This window comes from Chiloscyllium plagiosum, unplaced genomic scaffold (genome assembly GCF_037043375.1).
Source record: "Chiloscyllium plagiosum isolate Xiang-an unplaced genomic scaffold, Cpla_swu_hap1 HiC_scaffold_46, whole genome shotgun sequence".
Classification (NCBI taxonomy): domain Eukaryota; kingdom Metazoa; phylum Chordata; class Chondrichthyes; order Orectolobiformes; family Hemiscylliidae; genus Chiloscyllium; species Chiloscyllium plagiosum.
In genome coordinates this window covers 62231952-62253788 of record NW_028270184.1, presented here as the reverse complement: position 1 = coordinate 62253788, position 21837 = coordinate 62231952, and the positions used below count along the sequence as shown (strand labels likewise).

General features: G+C 44.9%; 1 long non-coding RNA gene across 1 annotated transcript; it reads right to left on the bottom strand.

Moving 5' to 3' along the window:
- Positions 1-2870: 2870 nt before the first annotated feature.
- LOC148136359 (uncharacterized) lies at positions 2871-20146 on the bottom strand. The gene is made up of 3 exons (XR_015754531.1): positions 20080-20146; positions 15499-15598; positions 2871-3000 (listed from the first exon to the last, which is right to left on the bottom strand). It is a non-coding gene; the product is annotated as an uncharacterized LOC148136359 (long non-coding RNA).
- Positions 20147-21837: the final 1691 nt, after the last annotated feature.

Sequence of the window (21837 nt, the reverse complement as noted above, 5' to 3'; positions counted from 1 at the left end):
GAGCAGCAAGGTGGGGACATGAAAGGTCCTTAGTTGGTAGGATTAGGGAAAACCCTAAGGCTTTCTATAGGTATGTCAGGAATAAAAGAATGACTAGGGTAGGAATAGGTCCAGTCAAGGATAATAGTGGGAAGTTGCGTGTGGAGGCTGAAGAGATTGGGGAGACACTGAATGAATACTTTTCGTCAGTATTCAATCAGGAACAGGACATTGTTGTCAATGTGAGTACTGAGTCACAATTAAGTAGAATGGATAGTTTTGAGGTATGTAGAGAAGAGGTGTTGGAAATTCTGGAAAGGGTGAAAATAGATACGTCCCCTGGGCCTGATGGCATTTATCCTAGGATTCTCTGGGAAGCAAGGGTGGAGATTGCAGAGCCATTGGCCTTGATTTTTATGTCCTCGTTGTCTACAGGAGTAGTGCCAGAAGATTGGAGGCTAGCAAATGTGGTTCCCTTGTTCAAGAAGGGGAGTAGGGATAACCCTATTAACTATAGGCCGGTGAGTCTCACTTCTGTTGTGGGCGAAATCTTAGAGAGAATTGTAAGGGATAGGATTTATGAACATCTGGATAGGAATAATGTGATCAAGGATAGTCAGCATGGTTTTGTGAAGGGCAGGTCGTGGCTCACAAACCTTATTGAATTCTTTGAGAAGGTGACTAAGGAGGTGGACGAGGGGAAAGCAGTAGATGTGGTGTATATGGATTTTAGTAAGGCGTTTGATAAGGTGCCCCATGGTAGACTACTGCAAAAAATACGGAGGTATGGCATTGAGGGTGAGTTGGAGGTTTGGATTAGGAGTTGGCTGGCTGGAAGAAGACAGAGGGTAGTAGTTGATGGCAAAGGTTCATCTTGGAGTGCCGTCTCTAGCGGTGTTCCGCAAGGATCTGTTTTGGGACCATTGCTGTTTGTCATTTTTATAAATGACCTGGAGGAGGGGTTAGAAGGTTGGGTGAGTAAGTTTGCGGATGATACGAAAGTCGGAGGAGTTGTAGACAGTGACGAAGGATGTGGCAGGTTACAGCGGGATATAGATAAGCTGCAGAACTGGGCAGAAAGGTGGCAAATGGAGTTCAATGCAGCTAAGTGTGAGGTGATTCACTTTGGTAAGAGTAATAAAAAGATGGGGTACTGGGCTAACGGTCGGATACTTGGTAGTGTGGATGAGCAGAGGGATCTTGGTGTCCATGTACACAAATCTTTGAAAGTTGTCACCCAGGTAAACAGTGCGGTGAAGAAGGCATATGGCGTACCGGCTTTTATTGGTAGAGGAATTGAATTCCGGAGTACTGAGGTCATGTTGCAGTTGTATAAGACTCTGGTGCGGCCACATCTGGAGTCTTGTGTGCAGTTTTGGTCGCCATACTATAGGAAGGATGTGGAGGCACTGGAACGGGTGCAGAGGAGGTTTACCAGGATGTTGCCTGGTATGGTAGAAAGATCGTATGAGGAAAGTCTGAGGCACTTGGGGTTGTTTTCATTGGAGAAAAGAAGGTTTAGGGGTGACTTGATAGAGGTGTATAAGATGATTAGGGGTTTATATAGGATCGACAGTGAGAATATTTTTCCACGTATGGAGTCAGCTATTACAAGGGGGCATAGGTTTGAATTAAGCGGGGGTAGGTATAGGACAGATGTTAGGGGTAGGTTCTTTTCTCAGCGAGTCGTGAGTTCATGGAATGCCCTGCCAGTAGCAGTGGTGGACTCTCCCTCATTATGGGCATTTATGCGGGCATTGGATAGGCATATGGAGGATAGTGGGCTAGTGTAGGTTAGGTGGGCTTGGATCGGCGCAACATCGAGGGCCGAAGGGCCTGTACTGCGCTGTGTTCTTCTATGTTCTATGTTCTATGTAACCCTCACCTGCAGTGTGACTAACTCACTGAACGTGCTGTCCATAACATGCTCAGTATTGCTCAACAGTGAGTTCACTCTAATCTCCTGCTCTGAAAAGCAGTTTTCCAGTAGCTGCAGATGGGCAATCTTCCTGCACACATAGCCGTCACGGACACAGGAAGTGTCCCTTATTTCCCACATTGTGCAAGAGGAGCACACCACAGGTCTGAGGTCTCCGATCACAATGTCTCTCTCGTTTCAGTTAGTTACTCCCATTAGGAGAATTTAAATGAGCTAGCAACCTTCCTTCTCTTCAAACATTTCCATTATAATCAAAAGCCACGATCGTTACTTAAGCTGACATTTTATTCTGTAAAAACTCTTTTTAAAAAAAACTCAGCAGGTATCGATTACAACTTGGCTGTTCCCATTGAGATCATGTGAATTTATGAATGGCCTGCACTAAAACTGAAGCTGTGGTTCACATTCTCCCGGTCTCACCTCGCTCTGTTTACAATCAACTCCAAAACACGCTCATTGAGCCAAGCATCACCCACAGTGCAGCCCTATCATTTTCATTGTCTGCTCTTACCTACACTGCCCCAGCCTCCTGTACTGTTCCAATGCATCTCAATGGGAGCTCAGGAACAGCATCTCATCTCTCAATTCAGCCCTTTGTTAATTCAGAGTCAACAAGGACTTCAGCAGTTTCTGAATGAACAGTTGTCAGAACCTGGAACATCCTACCCGAAATGGTGCTGGAATTTGGGTCCATAAGGAATTTTAATGAGAAGTTTGCAGGAATTGAAAATAAGGAGTTTACAGATTAACATCATGAAGTGGGTGATTGGGTCTAAATCTGACAGTTCCTATAAAGAGACGAGGTGTAATTTGGATAAATCTGTGCTCCCTCTCAGGCCAATACCTCCTTCCACATCAGCAGGGCCCAGAATTGAACACAAACCCCAAGGGTGATCCAACCACAAATTTGAATATCTTTCTGTCTTTTGCTTGAAACAAAAACAGATACTTTCCCACAGAGAGAACAGACACACCTTTCTCCTTCCACAGTTAAATGTCAATGGTATTCAGATCCTGATGACCCTGCTGACGATAGAAAATTGCTTTTGAGATCCCTGTCTCAATTATTCTCAATTAATATCCTATAAAATGAATTGACAAAACAAAACTCACAGTCAGTGCAGGCTGAACAGTAAAGACAAATATTTCTCTTGGTATAGGATTGATGTGTAAATGCTCCTCTTTCAATCACCCCGCCCCCACCCAGGAAGAGGACATGTCCATGTGCCCCACTGTACCTTGCCCCCAATAAAGATGGCGGCCATAACCCAGCACCTATCACCGCCTGAGGGCCACAGCCATTTTCCCATTTGCTGTAAACGTGGGACCAAGAGTTTCTAATTCAGGCCTAACTACCTGTAGAGAGTGTAATTAAACCCTCCCAGTCTAAACTGGATCCAACTCCCCTTTCCCGTTTCCTCCTCCTGCACACACCCAGGGTCATTCCGGGTCCACTGACCCTTCCTCAGAACCGATGGCAGCTGGGAAAATTAGAATCCCTACAGTGTGGTAACAGGCCATCCGGCCCAACAAGTCCACACCCACCCTCTAGAGAGTTTCTCAACCAAACTCATTCCCCGACCCTATTACTCTACATTTCCCCTGAATAATGCACCTAACCTCTAAATCCCTTAACACTACGGGAAATTTAGCTGGGCCATTTAACCCAACCTGCATATCTTTGGACTGCAGGAGATAGTAGTAGAAAGAGTAGACAATAGGTGAGGACAGAGCCCAAAAGAAATGGTAACATTTGTAAAGACAAGGGAGTGGATAACAATCTGGCTGGGAGGGTGCATAGCTGTTAATGGTGGGGACAGGAACCTGTGTCTGGCAGCATCTCAGTGGAGGTGCTGGAAATGGCAGCTGATGATCTACGTTCTGCTGCAAAACAGACCCTGAGCTTCCAGTTGCCTGTCACTTTAGCACACGAGTCTGTTCCCTGGCCAACATCTCTGTCTCATGCATACTGCAGTGTTCCAGTGAAGCTTGATGCAAGCTGACAGAACATTCCAGAACACACCAAAACGCCCCGTATTTCAAGGACTGCAATTTCCCCTCCCATGTGGTCAATAACACTCTCCAGTGGATCTCTATCAGTTCCCACACCTCTGCCATTGAACCGCGCCTCTCCAACTGCAACAAGGATAGAAACCCCCAGTCCTCACCTTCCACCCAGATACAACGCATCATCCTCCGCCATTTCCACCACCTACAATCAGATCCCACCAGGGGTATATTTCCCTCTCCATTCCTTTCAGCATTCCAGAGACCATTTCCTGTGAATTCCTAGTCAGATCCATGCTCTCCACCAACCCACCCTCCACTCCCAGCACCTTCACTTGCCACTGCAAGAGGTGTAAAACCTGTGCCCACACCTCCTCCCTCACCTCCAAAGGACACTTCCACATCCAGCATAGATTTTCCTGCACATCCATACACCTCACCTATTATGGCCTTTGCTTTCGATGTGGTCTCCTCTCCACTGGGGAGTCAGGACACCAACTTGCAGAATTTTTCAGGGAACATTTCTGGGACACATACACCAACCAACCCCACCATCCTGTGGCCGACCACTTCAACGACCCCACCCACTGCCTGCATTCCTGATGAAAGGAATATGCCCAAAACGTCGATTCTCTTGCTCCTGAGATGCTGCCAGACCTGTTGTGCTTTTCCAGCGCCACATGTTAATGCAAGTTGGAAAAACAATACCTCATCTTCGACTTGGGGACCCTGCACACCTCTATCCCCAGTATCAAATTCAATAATTTTAGGTCCTGAACGCTCCAATGTCCTAGCGCCCTAGCCTCTTAACCCACATACCAGGCCTTGTTATTACAGCCTACCATTACACATTACCTATGGTTAGCCACTAACAGTCCCCATAAACAGCTATTCACCCTCCCCCAGCCAGATCATTATCCACTCCTTTGTCCAACTGCTCCCATCTCTTTCGACTCTATCAGCACCTATCATTTACTCCTTAACGCCTACTTTCTGCATATAAACCGACATTTCTTTTCAGTAATATCAGTTCTGAGGAAGGGTCAGCGGATCCAAAACATTAACTCTGATTTCTCTTCACAGATGCTGCCAGACCTGCTGAGCTTTTCCAGTACCTTTTGGTTGTTGTGAGAGATTTAAAGCATCCGCAGTTCTTTTGGTTCTAATTTACCAGGAATTTCTAATTCAGGTCTAGCAGCCTAAAACTGTGCGTTTATAAACCCTCCCAGTCAAAATAGCTCCATTTCTTCCACAGTCTTTGCAGTCTCTCCAACTCCCTTCACACTCACGAGGTCTCCCCTCACCGTGACACTGCGCCTGCACAGCTCATGGCCACGTGTTGGCCTGCTGGACCCACCCCAATTCAATCCCATTGGCTGGAGGATCACGCCAATTCTGCTATTGGTCTGAAGCTGCTGTCAATCACCCGGGCCCCACTGTGACATGAGTGGGCTCCTCCCAAGAGCATCTGTTGCTGAGGGGTGACCTCAGAGCTTTATAAAATCCTGAGGAGTATGGATGGGAAAAAAAGGCAAGGTCTTTTCCCTGGGGTGGGGGAGTCTAGAACGAGAGGGTGTAGGTTTAAGGTGAGAGGGGAAAGATTTAAATGGGACCCAAGAGGCAACTTTTTTCACACTGACATTGGTGCGTGCATGGAATCTTCTGTTCAGGGAAGTGGTGGAGGCTGGTACAATTACACCATTTGGCATCTGGATGGGTATGTGAATAGGAAGGTTGTAGAGGGATATGTGCCAAGTGTTGGCAAATGAGACTGGATTAGGTTGGGATATCTGGTCGGCATGGACCAGTTCGACCAAAGGGTCTAATTCCATGCTGTAGGTCTCTATGACTCTGGCCTGGGATGAGCTTCATCATTCACAGTGAATGGGGCAGTAACACAGAGCACAGGGGTTTGGGGCTATTCAGCCCAATGGGGCTGTACTCTGTCCCTCTAGAGATGGTGTCAGTCTATCCCAACTCACCTCCCATTTGTCTGTAGCCCTCTAAATGCTTCCTTAAAAAGTTAAATTCCAAATTTGTTTTGACAATAACTACTGAATCTGCATCCAGCTGTCGGTCAAACTGTTCCAGATGCTCAGAACTTAATGAGTAAAATAATCTTCACATTTTTAACCGGCATTATTTGCCAGTTACCTGAAGGTAGTTACTAAAATTGTGACGTTAATAATTTCTCCCTCTGTCGCTCTTTAACTTAAATATCCTGGAAACAAATCTGCTCCTGGTCGAAATCACTGCCTAACCTTCTCAGCTCCAAGGAGAATTATCTGACCTTCTGCTAACTCTCCATAAAAGAGAAACCCATCTTAATTTTACTAGTGCCATAAAGATGTACAGCAGAGAAACTGACCCTTCGATCCAACTTGTCCATGCTGATCAGATATCCTAAATTAATCTCACCCCATATGCCAGCTAATATGGGGTGAGATAAACTTTTGCTAATCACATACAACATCACAAAGGCATAATTGGGTAATTGTACCAACCTCCACACTTCCTCTGGCAGCTCATTCCATAAACGTACCATGTTCAGCTGGAAACATTGCCCCTTATTTCCCTTTTAATTCTTTTCCCTCACACCTGAAGCCTGTGCCCCCAAGCTTTAGACTCTCATATCCTCGGAATAAGAACCTGGGATTTCACCCTATCCATGCCCCTCACAATTGTATCCAATGCTTCAGGGAAAACAGCCCCAGCCTATTTCAGCCTTTACCTATATAGCTCAAACCCTCAACTCTGGAACATCTTTGCGGATCTTTTCCAAACCCCATCAAGTTTCACAATATCATTCCGATAGCGGGGTGACCAGGACTGAAAACAGAATTCCAGAAGTGGCTGAATCAATGTGCTGTGCAGCCGCAAAATGACGTCCCAACTCCACCACTCAATGCACTGACCAGTAAAGGCAAGTACACCAAACACCTTCTTCACTACCCTGCCTATGATTACACTTTCAAGGAACTATGAACCTGCACTCCAAGGTCTCTTTGTTCAGCAACACTCCCCAGGACCTTCCCATTAAGTGTATATTTCCTGCTTTCATTTGCTTTTCCAAAATGGAGCACCTCACATTTATCTGAAATAAACTCGATCTGACAATCCTCAGCCCATTTGATTGAAGTCCCATTGTACTCTGAGGTAACCTTCTTCGCTGTCCAGTGCGCCTCCAATTTTGATGTCTACTGTAAACCCACTAACTATACCTCATACATTCACATATCAATCATTGATATAAATGATGACAAGCAGTGGACCCAGCACCGATCCTTACACCATATTGCTCATCACAGGCCTCCAGTCCGAAAAGCACTACCCTCCATCTCCAACCTTCCAGCCATTTTGTATCCAAATAGCTGGTTCTCTCTGCATCTCATGGTGTCTAACTTGCTAACCAGTCTGTTATGTGGAACCTTTTTGAATGTCTTTCTGAAGTCCAAGTTAGTGATTTATGTACAAAGCCAAGCTGACTATCCCTAATCACTTCTTGCCTTTCCAATAACATATAAACCCGTCCTTTAGAATTCTTTCCAACACCTTGTCTGCCACTAACTTCAGGCTCACCAGAGTATTGTTCCCTGGCCTTTCCTCATCACCTTTCTCAAATAATGGTGCCTGTCTTGCAGCACCACACCTGTGGCTATCAGTGATAGAAATATCTCAGCGAGGGGCCCAGCCACCACTTCCCTAACTTCCCACAAAGATTTGGGATACACCTGATCAGGTCCCACAGATTTACTCAGCTTTATGTATATGACATCCAGTACAACCTCCTCTGTAATATGGACAGTTGTCAAGTTATCACTATTTATTTCTCCAAAGTCTCTAGCTTCCATATCCTCTTTCAGTAAAAGCTGACATTAAATCCTCAGATAGTATCTCTCCCACCTTCTGTGGTTCCACAGACAGCCTTGTTGATCTTTGAGGGTCCGTATTCTCTGCCTGGTCCTTAGTGTTTTGTAGAATCTCTTTGGATTGTCCTTAAACCGCTTTCCCCCCAAAGCTATCTCATGTATCCTTTTTGCCCTCCTGTTTTCCCTCAAGTGTACTCCTACTGCCCCTACACTCCAAGGGATTCACTCAAACCCAGCTGTCTGTACCTGCCATATCCCTCCTTCATCTTTTTGACCAGACCCTCAATTTCTCCAGACACACAGCATTCTCTATACTTACCAGACTTGGCAATAACAGGAACATACTGTCTATGTACTCTTGTTGTCTCATATTCACAGGCCTATGGAGGCAATGGCAGATGAGGACATGGGAACAGTCATTCTCAGTAAAGAGGTAGTGTTGGGAAAAATAACAGCCCAAAAGAACATGGGTCTCCTGGCCGTGATGGAATGCATCCCAGGGGACTAAAAGAGATGGTGAATCGTCGTTTGTCCTTCCTTGCTAGAGGGATGGTTATGCTGCAGCTGTACAGGGTGCTGGTGCGGCCACACCTGGAGTACTGTGAGCAGGTTTGATCTCCTTACTTCAGCAAGGATGTACTGATCCTGGAGGGGGTGCAGAGGAGAGTCACAAGTTTGAGTCGGGAGTTGAGAAGGTTGGTGTATGTGGAGAGACTGAATAGACTGGGACTATACTAATTGGAATTTAGAAGAATGGAAGGTTGTATTGGAAAAACTAAAATTAAGAAGGGAATAGGTAAGATAGAAGCAGGGAGCTTATTTCCATGGGGTGTCGGGGCGGGTCAGCCTAGAGAGCATAGCGTCAAAATCAGAGGGTATCTGATTTAGGACAGAGTTGAAGAGAAACTTCTTCAGCTAAAGGGTTATGAATCTGTGGAATTCCCTGCTGAGTGCAGCAGTTGACGTTATCAACTTGAATGCCTTTAAGGCAAAATGTAGATTTGCAAACATGAAAGGAATTAAGGGTTATGGTGAGAGAGCAGGGAAGTTGAGCTGAGGCCATGAAAAGCTCAGCCCTGACCTTATTGAATGGCAGTGCAGGCTTGAGGGGCCTGATGGCGTACTCCTGCTCCTTTTCGTTCTGTTCTTATGTTCCCACTTTCCAGCCGTCCCTTTACCTGGGCGTTGCAAAAAATATTGGAAGTTCTCGCCTTGTACATTCAAAATTCACCTTTGTCCAACTTTGAACACCAACTTTTAGATCTGGTCTATTATTTTCTGCAACTATTTTAAAACTAGTAGAATTATCGTCAGAGAATCCCAAGTGTGGAAGCATGCCATTCGGCCCATCACATTCACACGGACCCTCAGAGCCTCCTATCTTACCCCTGTAACGCTGCACTTCCCATGGCCAATTCCCCTAGCCTGCACATCCCTGAACAACTGTAGGCAATTTCACATGGCCAATTCACCCAACCTGCACATCTCTGAACAATATGGCCAATTCAACCTGGATTATCCACCCAACCTGCACATCTTTGGACTGTGGGAGGAAACCAGAGAACCCGGACGAAACCCACACAGACAACCTCAATAATGTGATCATCCTGTTCCTATTTCCCAGTTCACCGGGTGAACCCCCATGAATATCCTCCCAAATATAACAATAATGTTATCCCTAATCAAAAACACCATTCCACCTTCTCTCTTAACCCCCTTTCTATCCTTCCTCTTACATCTATTCCCTGGAACATTAAGCTACCTGTCCTGTCCAAACTAAAGCACGTTTCTGTAATACCCACTATATCCCAGTCCCATGCTCAAAACCATATGTTAAACTCATCTGCTTTCCCTGTCAAACCTCTTACATTGAAATAAATGCAGTGCAGTGCTATCAAAAGGACAGTCTGATGGGCAGAGGGGGTGGTATGGCCCTGTTGGTGAGGGATGACGTTCAGCCCCTTGCGAAGGGGGAGACACAGAGCCAGGAGATGTAGAGTCACACTGGAGGGTGGCTAATGTTGTCCCAATTTTCAAGAAAGGTGGGAGAGAGAAAACAAGTAATTATAGACCGGTTAGCCTGAGGTCAATGGTGAGAAAGATGCTGGAGTCAATTATGAAAGATGAAATTATGGCTCATTTGGATAGCAGTAATAGGATTCGTCAGAGTCAGCATGAATTTACAAAGGGGAATATACTGACTTGGATTGAAAATTGGCTGGCTGACAGGAAGCAAAGAGTAGTGATAAACGCTTCCTTTCGGAATGGCAGGCAGTGACTAGTGGGGTACCACAAGGTTCGCTGCTGGGACCACAATGTTTACAATATACATTAATAATATAGATGAACATATTAAAAGTAATATTAGCAAATTTGCTGATGACACAAGGCTGGGTGGCAGGGTGAAATGTGAGGAGGATGTTATGAGAATACAGGTTAACTTGGACACGCTAGGTGAGTGGACGGATGCAGAGCAGATGCAGGTTAATGTGGATAAATGTGTGATTATCCACTTTGGAAGCAAGAACAGGAAGGCAGATTACTATCTAAAAGGAGTCAAGTTTGGGAAAGGGGAAGTACAACGAGATCTCGGTATTCTTGTACATCAGTGAATGAAAGCAAGCATGCAGGTACAGCAGGTAGTGAAGAAAGCTCACTGCATGCTGGCCCTCATAACAAGAGGAATTGAGTATAGGAGCAAACAGGTCTTTCTGCAGCTGTACAGAGCCCTGCTAAGACCGCACCTGGAGTATTGTGTGCAGTTTTGGTCTCCACATTTGAGGAAGAGCATTGTGGCTATTGAGGGAGCGTTGGGTAGGTTCACGAGGACAATTCCTGGAATGGCGGAATGATCATATGTTGAAAGATTGGAGCGATTGAGCTTGTATACACTTGTGTTTCGAAGAATGAGAGGGGATCTGATTGAGACCTACAAGATTATTAAAGGGTTGAACACTCTGGAGGCAGGAAGCATGTTTCCACGGATGGGTGAGTCCAGAACCAGAGGACACAGTTTTAAAATAAGGGAGAGGCCATTTAGAACAGAGTTGAGGAGAAACGTCTTCACCCATAGAGTGGTGGGTTTATGGAATGCTCTGTCCCAGAAGGTAGTGGAGGCCAAATCTCTGAATACTTTCAAGAAAGAGATAATAGAGCTGTTAAAGATAATGCAATCAAGTTACGGAGATAAGACAGGAACAGAATACTGATTGTGGACGATCAGCCATGATCATAATGAATGGTGGTGCTGACTCAAAGGGCAGAATGGCCTATTCCTGCACCTAATGTCTTTTGTACCTTGTCAGTCCTACCTCATTCTGTGCCTTGCCCTTGCCTGCCTTGCCTGTCTAACTTCTAAACTGTACCAGCCTTAGACATACCTCCTTTCTCACCATATCTTTAGGTTTACCCCACGACCTCGCTGGTTTACTGCCTCCCGTCTAACACTAGCAAATCTCCCTGCTTGGATATTAGACACCTTCCAATTCAGGTGTATTCCATCCTTCTTATGCACGTCAATTCTACCCCAACAGACATTCCAATGATCCAAAAATGTGAATCCTTCTCCCCTGTATCAGATCCTTGGCCACGCATTCATCTCCTCTCCCCTGCTATTCCTACTCTCACTAGCATGTAGCACTGGGAGTAATCCAGATATTACTACCCACAAGGACCTGCTTATTATCATCCAGGCTAATTTGCTATATTCTCTCATCAGGACTTCATCCTTTTCTCTTATGTCATTGGTACCAATGTACAGCGACCTCCCACTGATCATTCTCCCCTTTCAGAATATTCTGTACCCTCAGAGCCATCCTTCACCCAGCCAGTAGGGAGGCACCACCCCATTCTGATATCTCACTGTTAGCTGCAGAAACTGCAGTCTGTGCTGCAGACGAGAGAGACCATCGATCGCGTGGAACATGATCTACCTCACATTACTCTAGAATCATTACACTAGTAACTTGGCTGTCAGTGCGATATTCCCCTGAGAGTATGATCCCTGACGCTTTCCAAAACAGTATACTTGTTTGAGATGGAAATAACCACAGGAGACTCCTGCACTACTTGCCCTCTCCTCCTCCCTTTCCGAGAGGAAACCCATCTACCTGACTTGATCTGCAGTTTTCCTAACTTTCTGAAACTGCCACCTATCACACCCCCCGGCTCCTGTAAATTCTTCATTACCTTTAATCATCGCTCCATCTGATCCATGAAATCCTACAGGTTTTGCATCCTCACTTCCTACAAACAATCAAGATCACTGAAACTTTCCTTAATCTCCTAAATCTAACAGGAAGAGCACATCACTGTACGAATGGCCATCTCTGCACCTTAACAGTCCACAGACCCAGAAAAAGGCACACAGTCTTACAGCTTTACAAAACACTACTCTAGAATAAATTAGGACCAATATTTAAATCTTATAAATCTTAATCAAAGCATCATAAGATGGGTATTTAAAGAAATAATCCATTACCCGACTGAATGTTGTAGCTTTACTAAAATAAAACAGACTAAGATTTACCTTTGGAGAGACCGAAACCCACTGAGCTGAGAGTCACAGATGAACAGCACTAAACAGAACCTTCGGTCAAATTTGTCCATGCTGACCAGATATCCGAACCTAATCTTATCCCTCTTGCCAGCACCTGGTCCATATCCTCTAAATCTTTCCTATTCATGTCAAGTATCCAAATGCCTTTAAAATGCTATAACTGTCAGCCTCCACCACTTCTTCTGGCAGCTTATTCCATACACGCACCACTCTCTGCATGAAAAAGTTGCTCCTTTGTTCCCTTTTATATCTTCCCCCTCTCACCCTCAACCTATGCTCACTATTTCTGGACTCCTACTCAGTGAAAAGACCTTGCCTGTTTACCCTATCCATGCTAGTAATGATTTTATAAACCTCTATGGAGGTCACCCCTTAGTCTCTGAAGCTCCAGGGAAAGAAAGACCCAGCCTTTTTGCTCTCTTCCTGCAGTTCAAACCCTCCAAACCTGGCAATATCCTTGTAAATCTTTTTTGAACCCTTTCATGTTTCACAACATCCTTCCGACTGACGGAGAACAGAACTGCACACAATATTACAAAAGAGGCCTAACCAATGTCCTGTACAAGACCTTCCAACTTCTATTCTCAATGCTCTGATCAATAAAGGAATGTATTCCAAACACTTTCTTCAATATCCTATCGACCTGCAACTCTACGTTCAAGGAAATATGAACCTGCGCTGCAAGATATCTTTGTTCATCAACACTATCTAGGAATTTGCCACTAAGTGTATCAGTCCTGCTAAGGTTTGCTTTTCCAAAATGCAGCACGTCACATTTATCTGAATTAAACTCCATCTGCCACTTCTCACCCATCTGAACAACATCATGTTGTAATCTCAGGTAACCCTCTTCGCTGTCCACTATACATCCAATTTTGGTGTCATCTGCAAACTTACTAACTATACCTCCTATGCTCATATCGAAATCATATATATAAATGAGGAAAAGTAGTGGACCCAGCACTGATCCTTGCGGCACTCCACTGGTCATATGCCTCCAATCTGAAAAACAACCCTCTACAACCACCCTGCCTTCTACATTTGAGCCAGTTCTGTATCCAAACGGCTACTTCTCCCTGTATTCCATGAGATCTAACCTTGCTAACAAGTCTTCCATGGGGAACCTTGTCGAGCGCCTGACTGAATTCCATAGCTCATGTCCACCTCTCTGCCCTCATCAATCCTCTTTGATACATCTTCAAATAACTCAATCAAGTTTGTAAGACATGATTTCCCACGCACATAGTCATGCTGACGACCACTAATCAGTTCTTGCTTTTCAGAATACACGCACATCTTGTTCCTCAGGATTCCCTTCAACAACTTGCCCAGCATCAATGTCAGGCTCACCGGTCGATAGTTCCCTGGCTTGTCCTTACCACCTATCTTAAATAGCGGTTCCACATTAACCAACCTCTAGTCTTTCGGCATCTCACCTATGATAATCGATGATACAAATATCTCAGCAAGAGGCCCAGCAATCACATTCCCAGCTTTCCGGAGTTCTAGGGTACACCTGATCAGGTTCTGGGAATTAACCAAGCTTTACTGGTTACAAGACATCCAGCACATCCTCCTCTGTAAGATGGACATATTCAACATGTAGACATCTATTTCCCCACATTCTATATTGCCCATGTCCTTCTCCACAGTACACACTGATGCAAAATATTCAGTTAGTATCTCTCCCATCTCCTGCGGCTCCACACGTAGGCTACCTTACTGATCTTTGACGAGCCCTATTCTCTCTCGAGTTATCCTTTTGTTCTTAATGTATTTATAAACACCCTTGGGATGATTCATAACCCTATTGGCCAAAGTTTTCTCATGTCCCCTTTTTGCCCTCCTGATTTTTCTCTCTACTGTCTTTAATGCTCAGGGTTTATTGAGAGTTTTGGATTGAATAAATTCAAAATATTACATCTTGATAAAACAAACGAGGGCAGACTTACACTAATTAAAAACAGGGCCTCGAGTAGTGATATGGAACAAAGAGGCCGAGGGGTTCGGGTCTTTCAGGTCTGTCACATGTAGACAGGGTGGTTAAGAAGGTGCTTAGCACACTTGCCTTCATTGCACAGACCTTTGAGTACACGAATTGGGACGTTATTTTGGATGTTGCGGAGGCCTTTTCTGGAATTCTGTGTCCAGTTCTGGTCATGCTGATATCGGGAGGACATTATGTAGTTGAAGCGGATTCAGAAGAGATTTACCAGGATGTTGATGGGAATGGATAGTTTGAATTATAAGCAGAGGCTGGATAGGCTGCGACTTCTTTCACTGGTGCGCAGGAGGCTGAGGAGTGACCTTATTAGATGTTTCTCAAATCATGGAGGGGTGGTATCAGTAATGTGAACAGCAGGTGTCCTTTCCAGGAAGGGACGCGATTCAAGACTGGGTAGATACCTTTTAAGGCGACGGCAGAATGGCTTTAAAAAGGCGTTCGAGATTTTTGTTTTATTTTTGTTCAGACAATGGTTTATGTGTGGAATGAAGTATCAGAGGAAGTGGTAGTTGTGAATCAAATTACAATTTTAGGGTGGCACAGTGGCTCACTGATTAGCACTGCTGCCAGGGCCCCAAGTTCGATTCCAGTTTTGGACCACTGTCTCTGTAGGACTTGCACATTCTTCCAATTTTTTCATGGGTTTCTTCCAGGTGCTCCAGTTTCCTCCCTAATGAGAGAGCAGCCCTATGGTCTGTTGGACAATGCTGCCTTTACCTTTTACACAGTGATGCCACTGTGTCTCTGGGGTGGGGAGAGGGAATGCTGAAGGTGGTGGATGGGACATCACTCAGGTACAGTGCTTTGTCCTGGAGGATGTTCACTTTCTTTAATAGTGTTGGGGGTGCACTGATGCAGGCAAGTGGAGAATGTTCCAACACAATCCTGATGTGTACCTTATAGAGAGCAAACAGACATTGGGGAATCAGGGGTTTGGGGAAACTGAGGTTTTCTCCTTGTAGCAAAGGCAATTGAGAGGAGCTGTGACAGAGGGATTGAGAAAAGTTACACGTTATAATAATAAACCTTACACACATCAGCTCATTATACAAGGATTACAGGACACACATTAAAGGTTTGGGAAGATTCAAAGGCGAACTTTTATGCAGCAAATGAGATTCAGATGGAATACAATACTCACACACAATGCAAATATCCAGGTCCTGATGAATTGACTAATTCAATCAGAGTTAGATGTTACAATGACTGAGATTACCATCTGAATGTCCACCTGTAGTATCCTGTAATACATGTTTATAAAATCCATCACTGTCAGTTCAGGTTAGAAACTCGCACCATCCCCTCCTCCTGGTCCAGGATGACTGGACACATTACCCCTTGTGGAGGTCAGCAGTCAGTTCAGAGGGAAATCTATATGGGTTTCTAGGAGTTTCTACCGTGGAACGTCATGTGACTGAACAGGGCAGATCTTTGACACATGGGACAGAATATTCCAAGAGTCAGTGAGATGTGGAGAGCAGGATTTGCTTCTTTTTTTTCTTTCCGTGCTGCCGCTGTGCCTCATCAATAAGACATGGGGAGTGAAAGGCTCATGCAGCTCGATGGGCAAATTGCCTCCATTCTGACCAATTGGCAGCAAGCTCCTCCCATAGAGTATCTCTAAAAATAGAGCAACTCTGCCTGCTTCACACTGCCCAGTGCTCTCAGTAAATGTTTAGAAGAATTGGGGGGGGGGGGGTTTCTATAAAAAGGCATAATTGTAAAGTTCTAAGAAGATTGTGAAGAGAGAGATGCACAGGAGAAGAGGCAACAAGTTGCTAGATGGAGTATAATTTGGGAAGATGTGAAGTTGGTCAGTTTGAAGGGGATAATAAGAGAACAGAGTGCTATTTACATGGTGGAAACTGTAGAAAGCTGCAGCACAAAGGGGCCGGGGGAGGGGTGGTCATTGTGCAGGAAACACTGAAAGCTAGCAGATTCTGGGACAGTCACGAAATCAAGGGTTCTATTTCAGACTCACCAAGTTTAAGGCAACAACGACACGGGTATGGGGTTTCAGTAGCAATGGAGCTGGGGTGAGGTGGAGACAAGCAACATTATAGAGGTTAGAATTCCTGGTGTTTGTGATTGTGTAGATGTCTGATCAGAAGGTCACCTTGAGGTCAGATATGACAACAATATTGTGAAGAGTGTAGTTCCACCTCAGACTGCACCCAGTGAGAGGGAGGGACACAGCAGTAAGGGAAAGGAATTTGTAATAGCAACTGAAGGTAATGGGTTTAACCAAAACAATGTTTCATTGGAGAAAATTGCAGTTAATTGAATAGTGGGAATGTGATAAGCAGTTTGGTAGCTGAGTAACAGTGGAGCAATGGAGAGGGATGATAGGGATGGAGAGCTGGGCATTGTCAGTGTACATGTGAAACCTCACACTGTGCTTTTGGACAATGTCACCTCCTGGCACTGTGTCAGTGAGATACAGGAGAGAGCAAGGATAGATCCTTGAGGGACACCAAATACAAGGAATTCAGAAAGGAAAGGGAGAGTGGAGATGGAGCAGGATTTACAAATGATGGTGAGGTCAAATGTTAGCTTTTTTGCAGAATGGATGAGAAGGAAATAACCAGAAAAGACAGACAGACAGAACAAGGAACAATACGTGTGAATTGGCGAGGGGGAGTGATGAGGAGGAAACAGAGTTGGAATGTCTGTAGTTTAGCGAGACTAGTAAAAGATCAAGATGAGCTCTGATAAGGCTTGACAAGAGGCTGGAGAAAGGTGTAAATTTGGGACAAAAACCAGGAACACCATGTGAGGCAGTTTGCCTCGGTGGGCTGGTGGGAGGGAGGGAAGCAGCAGAGGCAGCTGATCGGATTGTCTCAGTCTTAGTGACAGAGAAACTCAATGCGCTCCTTGCTTTTGTTGTTGGAGGTAAGGATGAAGGAGACAGGATGATGGACGGGGTTTTACAAAGAAACAAAACCAAGGTTAGTGATATTTAAAATGAGTGAACAAACCTAACGTATTTAACTTTTATCCAGAATATTAAAATGTACAACTGAAGTCCTTGTTTGAATCCCAGGTCGGCAGATGGTGGAATCTGAATTCAAGAAAAAATAACCAGAATTAGGAATCTCCTGATCTCCATGGAACCATTGTCAATGGCGAAAAAAATCCTGCCAACCTGACAGTCACCCAACAAGCTACTCACTGTATTAATCACTGCAAAGTCTCAACAAAGGAATGAAACTGAATGGACCACTTGGCATCTAACAAGGCATTAGGGAAATACAACCACAGAATCAGCCCTCTCGACTCTGCAACATCCTGCTCACTAACATCTGTTTTGTTTTGTGCCAAAACATGGCGAGCTGTCTCACAGACTAGTCAAGGAACAGCCTGACATAGTCATACTCAGAGAAATCCCTGACAGATAATGGCCAGATACCACCATCACCATCCCTAGATATTGAGAGTGTGATGATGGAAAAGCACAACAGGTCAGGCAGCATCAGAGGAGCAGGAGAATCGACGTTTCGCGCCTAAGCCCTACATCAGCCTGATCTGCTGTGCTTTTCCAGCACAACACTCTCGAGCAGCATCTCTGATCTCCAGCATCTGCAGTCTTCACTTTCTCCTGAAATCTCTGGGTATGTCCTGTCCCACCAGCAGGACACACCAGGTAGAGGTGATGGCACAGTAGTGTACACACAGAAACCATTTGCCCTGGGAGTACTCAGCATTGTCTTTGGACACCAGGAAGTCTCATGGCTCCTGCTGATTACCACGTACATTGCTCCCACGGCTGATGAATCAGTGCTCCTCCATGTTGAATAAAACTTGGAGGAAGCACTGAGGCAATAAAATGGTGATAAGCCTACTCTGGGTACAGGATTCCAACGTCATCTACCAAGAGTAGCTCAGCAGCAGGATTACTGACTGAGCTGGTCGGGTCCTCAAGGACATAGCTGCTCAACTGGGTTTGCAGCAGGCGGTAACGGAACCAGCAAGAGGGAAAAACATACTAGATCTTATCAGTATGAATCTACCAGCTACAAATGCATCTGTCCATTACAGTATCGGTAAGAGCGACCATCCCACAGTCTTTTTGGAGACAAAGCCTCACCTTAAAGTTGAGAAAAACCTCCATTATGCTGAGTGGTACTATCACCGTGCTAAATGGGACAGATGTAGGAACTCAAACTGGATATCTCTAAGGCACTGTAGGATAACAACAGCAGCAAAACTGTACTCCAGCACAATCTGTAATCTATTGGGTTTGTAAATCTCGCACTCACCCATCACAATGGACAGGAAAGGACAGCATGCCATGAGCAGCACCCGGCATACCTAAAAATGAAGTGCCAACCTGGAGAAGCGACTAAGCAGGACTATCTGCATATCAAACAGCATCAGCAGCAAGCAACAGAGCTAAGTGACCCCACAATCAATGGATCAGATCAGAGCTCTGCAGTTCTGCCACACCCAGTTGTGAATGGTAATGGACAATTCTACAACTCATTGCAGGAAGCACCACAGATATCCCCACCCTTACTGATGGAGGGGTTTCACACATCCATGCAAAAGATAAGATGACAGCATTTGCAGCAATTTTCAGCCAGACGCAAAGTGAGATGATCCATCTCAGCCATCTCCAGTGGTTCCTAACGTCACAGATGTGAGCTTTAAGCCAGTTCAATTTAGTTCGAACAATATCGAGAAATGGTGACGTAGTGTAAAGGCTATGGGTCCTGCTAACATTCTGGCAATAGTACTGATGGCTTGTGCTCCAGAACTTGCCACCCACCAAGCCACGTACCGCTCCAGCTCTGGCATCGACCGACAATGTGGAACATTGCCCAGGGATGTTCAACACAAAAACACAGGGCAAATCCAACTCAGACAATTTCCCTCTGTCAGTCCACACTCGATCAGCAGTAAAGTGATGGAAGTAGTCATCAACAGGGCTATCAAGCAGCAGCTGCTCAGCAACAGCCAGCTGAGCGACACTCACTTTAGGCTTCACCAGGGCCACTCAGCTCCCGATTGTGTTACCGCCCTGATTCACAACCTGACAACCAGCTGAATCCCAGAGGTGAGGTGAGAGTGACAGCCCAGTCGCACTCCAATACCACTATTTCTCGCTGATTCCACCCTAATCTCAGTTCATATACTGAAACTCTCATCCATTGTGCGTTATCTCCAGACTTAATTATCCAAACACACTCCTGGCTAGCCTCCCAAAATCCACCTCCCTTTAGTCTCAAGAAAAATTGGAAGTTCTATCGCCCACATGCTCATTTCTCCCCAGACATGTTGATCCGTCAAAAGGCTCCTATTCATAGGCAACAACAATTTAAAATTCTCATTCTTGATTTAATTCCTGGCTGTGATCATCCCTAGCTCCCTGCACCACATATCCTTTGAGATCCATTTTCTTCGAGACTCCCAACAATTTGTTAATTCCTTACTCCAATTGTGTGGCTGATTCTACAGTTGCAAAAGCAACATGGTCTGGAATTTGCAGACAAAACCTCACAGGTCTGCTTTCCACCGTTAAGACATCCCTCAAAACCTGCTTTTTGACAATGCTTTTGGTCACCTGACCTAATATCTCCATCTCTGGCCTTATATCTAAAGTTCTCAATAGTATTTTTGTGGAATTATAAGCATGATAATAAAACTACAAACTGATCTTGATTTGGACATTATCTTCAAATCATCACTGTTGCTGTAATGAATAATCTTTAATGTCTGTTACCCAACCACATTGTGGGAGCACCTTCACCACACAAACTGCAGTTGTACAAGAAAGTCAAACATCACCCTCTCCCCAGGCAACAGGGCTTTGGCATTAATCACTGGTATCTGTGGAAGGAGAAACACAGTTGATGTTTGAGGGAGTGCAAAATGGATTACAGGGAATGAAAATGGTGCAGAATTTGATAGTCAGAAATGGAAGGAAAATACACTTGCTTATTGGGGGAAAAAAAAGAGTTTTTGACTGTCAAAAATTTTCAAGAAAAATGTAATCTGATAATAGAGCAGCACATGGTCAGGGGCTGGGCCGCAGTGAAAAAACTCATTTACAAAGGGTCTATAAAAGTCATAATACAGTAGTAAACAGACCAAAAATACACCCATTGTTCGAGACTGAGGAAGCTGGATATTGACAAAGTGGTCATGAGGGAGCCTCGAGGTGATTCAGAGCAGCGATGATCACAATGACTCTATACTAGAGAAAGACTGCACATGCGCCTGGCTGCACCTTGTCCCCTACAAAGATGGCGGCCGCGCAGGTTTCCAGTGAATCGTTGTCCTGAATAAAGATGGCGGCGCTCACTCAGGCCTGCAGCCGCGCTGAGGCAATTCCTCATTTACTGCAAACACGGGACTGGGACGTTCAAATCTGTTTTTCGACGTGCACAATTTGTTTGTAAAACCTCTCCGCTCATAGCAACACAGTTTTTCTCCCGTTTCCCTGTTTATTTCTTTCCTTATCATATCCTTTCTCTCCATAACTTCCCGAGCATTCATTACAGCGACTCTGCGCCGCGCGCGGGGGTGATCACATGGTTTAGTTTAAAACCGCCCTTCATTCACGTTGATTGGTTGGAGGACCAACATTCTGCTAGGTCATCCAGATCCGCCCACCGTCCTTTCATTGGTCCGTTCCTGACATCAATCTAGCCAATCAACCCGCGGGTCATTTTGTTGGCTAGAGCATGTGCAGTGCGTCCTGCTTTCGCTGTTATGTTGAGTAATGTGATGGGAGAGTTTACTGAGGGTTAGAATTCCCTTTGTGTGAGCTCTGCAGTAGATTTCCTTTATTCATGGAGGAAATTGCCTTCCTACTCATGACTGTTTAGCTGTGATTGATGAATCAATGCCATCTGAATCAGTACTTAAACACCCCATTTTCACAACATCTGAGATCTTTAGCACATTGTATCACGCTCTTCTTTGGAAACAAAAAAAAAAAACATGAAATAGAGCCTCAAGGAATCGGAGCAGGAGTAGGGCATTCATCGCCTTCAGCTTGTTCCCCCATTCTATCAGATCATGGCTGGGCCAACCCAGACCTCAACACCTCTTTTGTGCTTGATCCGCATAGCCCTCATCTGCTCAATATTTCAAAAATCTATCTGCCCTCTTTTAAAATAATTTAAGATAGTAGGGAATCTGTGATTCTATGTGGAAACGGGCCCTTCAGCCCAACAAGCCAGAGCAACCCTCCGAAGAGTAACTGAACCATTCCCCTCCCACATTTAACTTTCACAATTGTTTGGGCGAGAAAATTCTAGCCATTCACTGAGAGAAAAGATTCTTTACTTTTTCTAAAATGAATATTCCCTTATGTAATGTCACCTGGTTTGAGACTTCACTGGTGCTAGAAGATCTAGTCAACATCTACCCTGTCAAGCTCCTCAGAATCTTGTTTCCATTCGATCACCCCTGCTTATCTATTCTTGATAGGTCAAACGTTTTGTCCTCGAAGCAGCTAAATGAATCTTTTTTG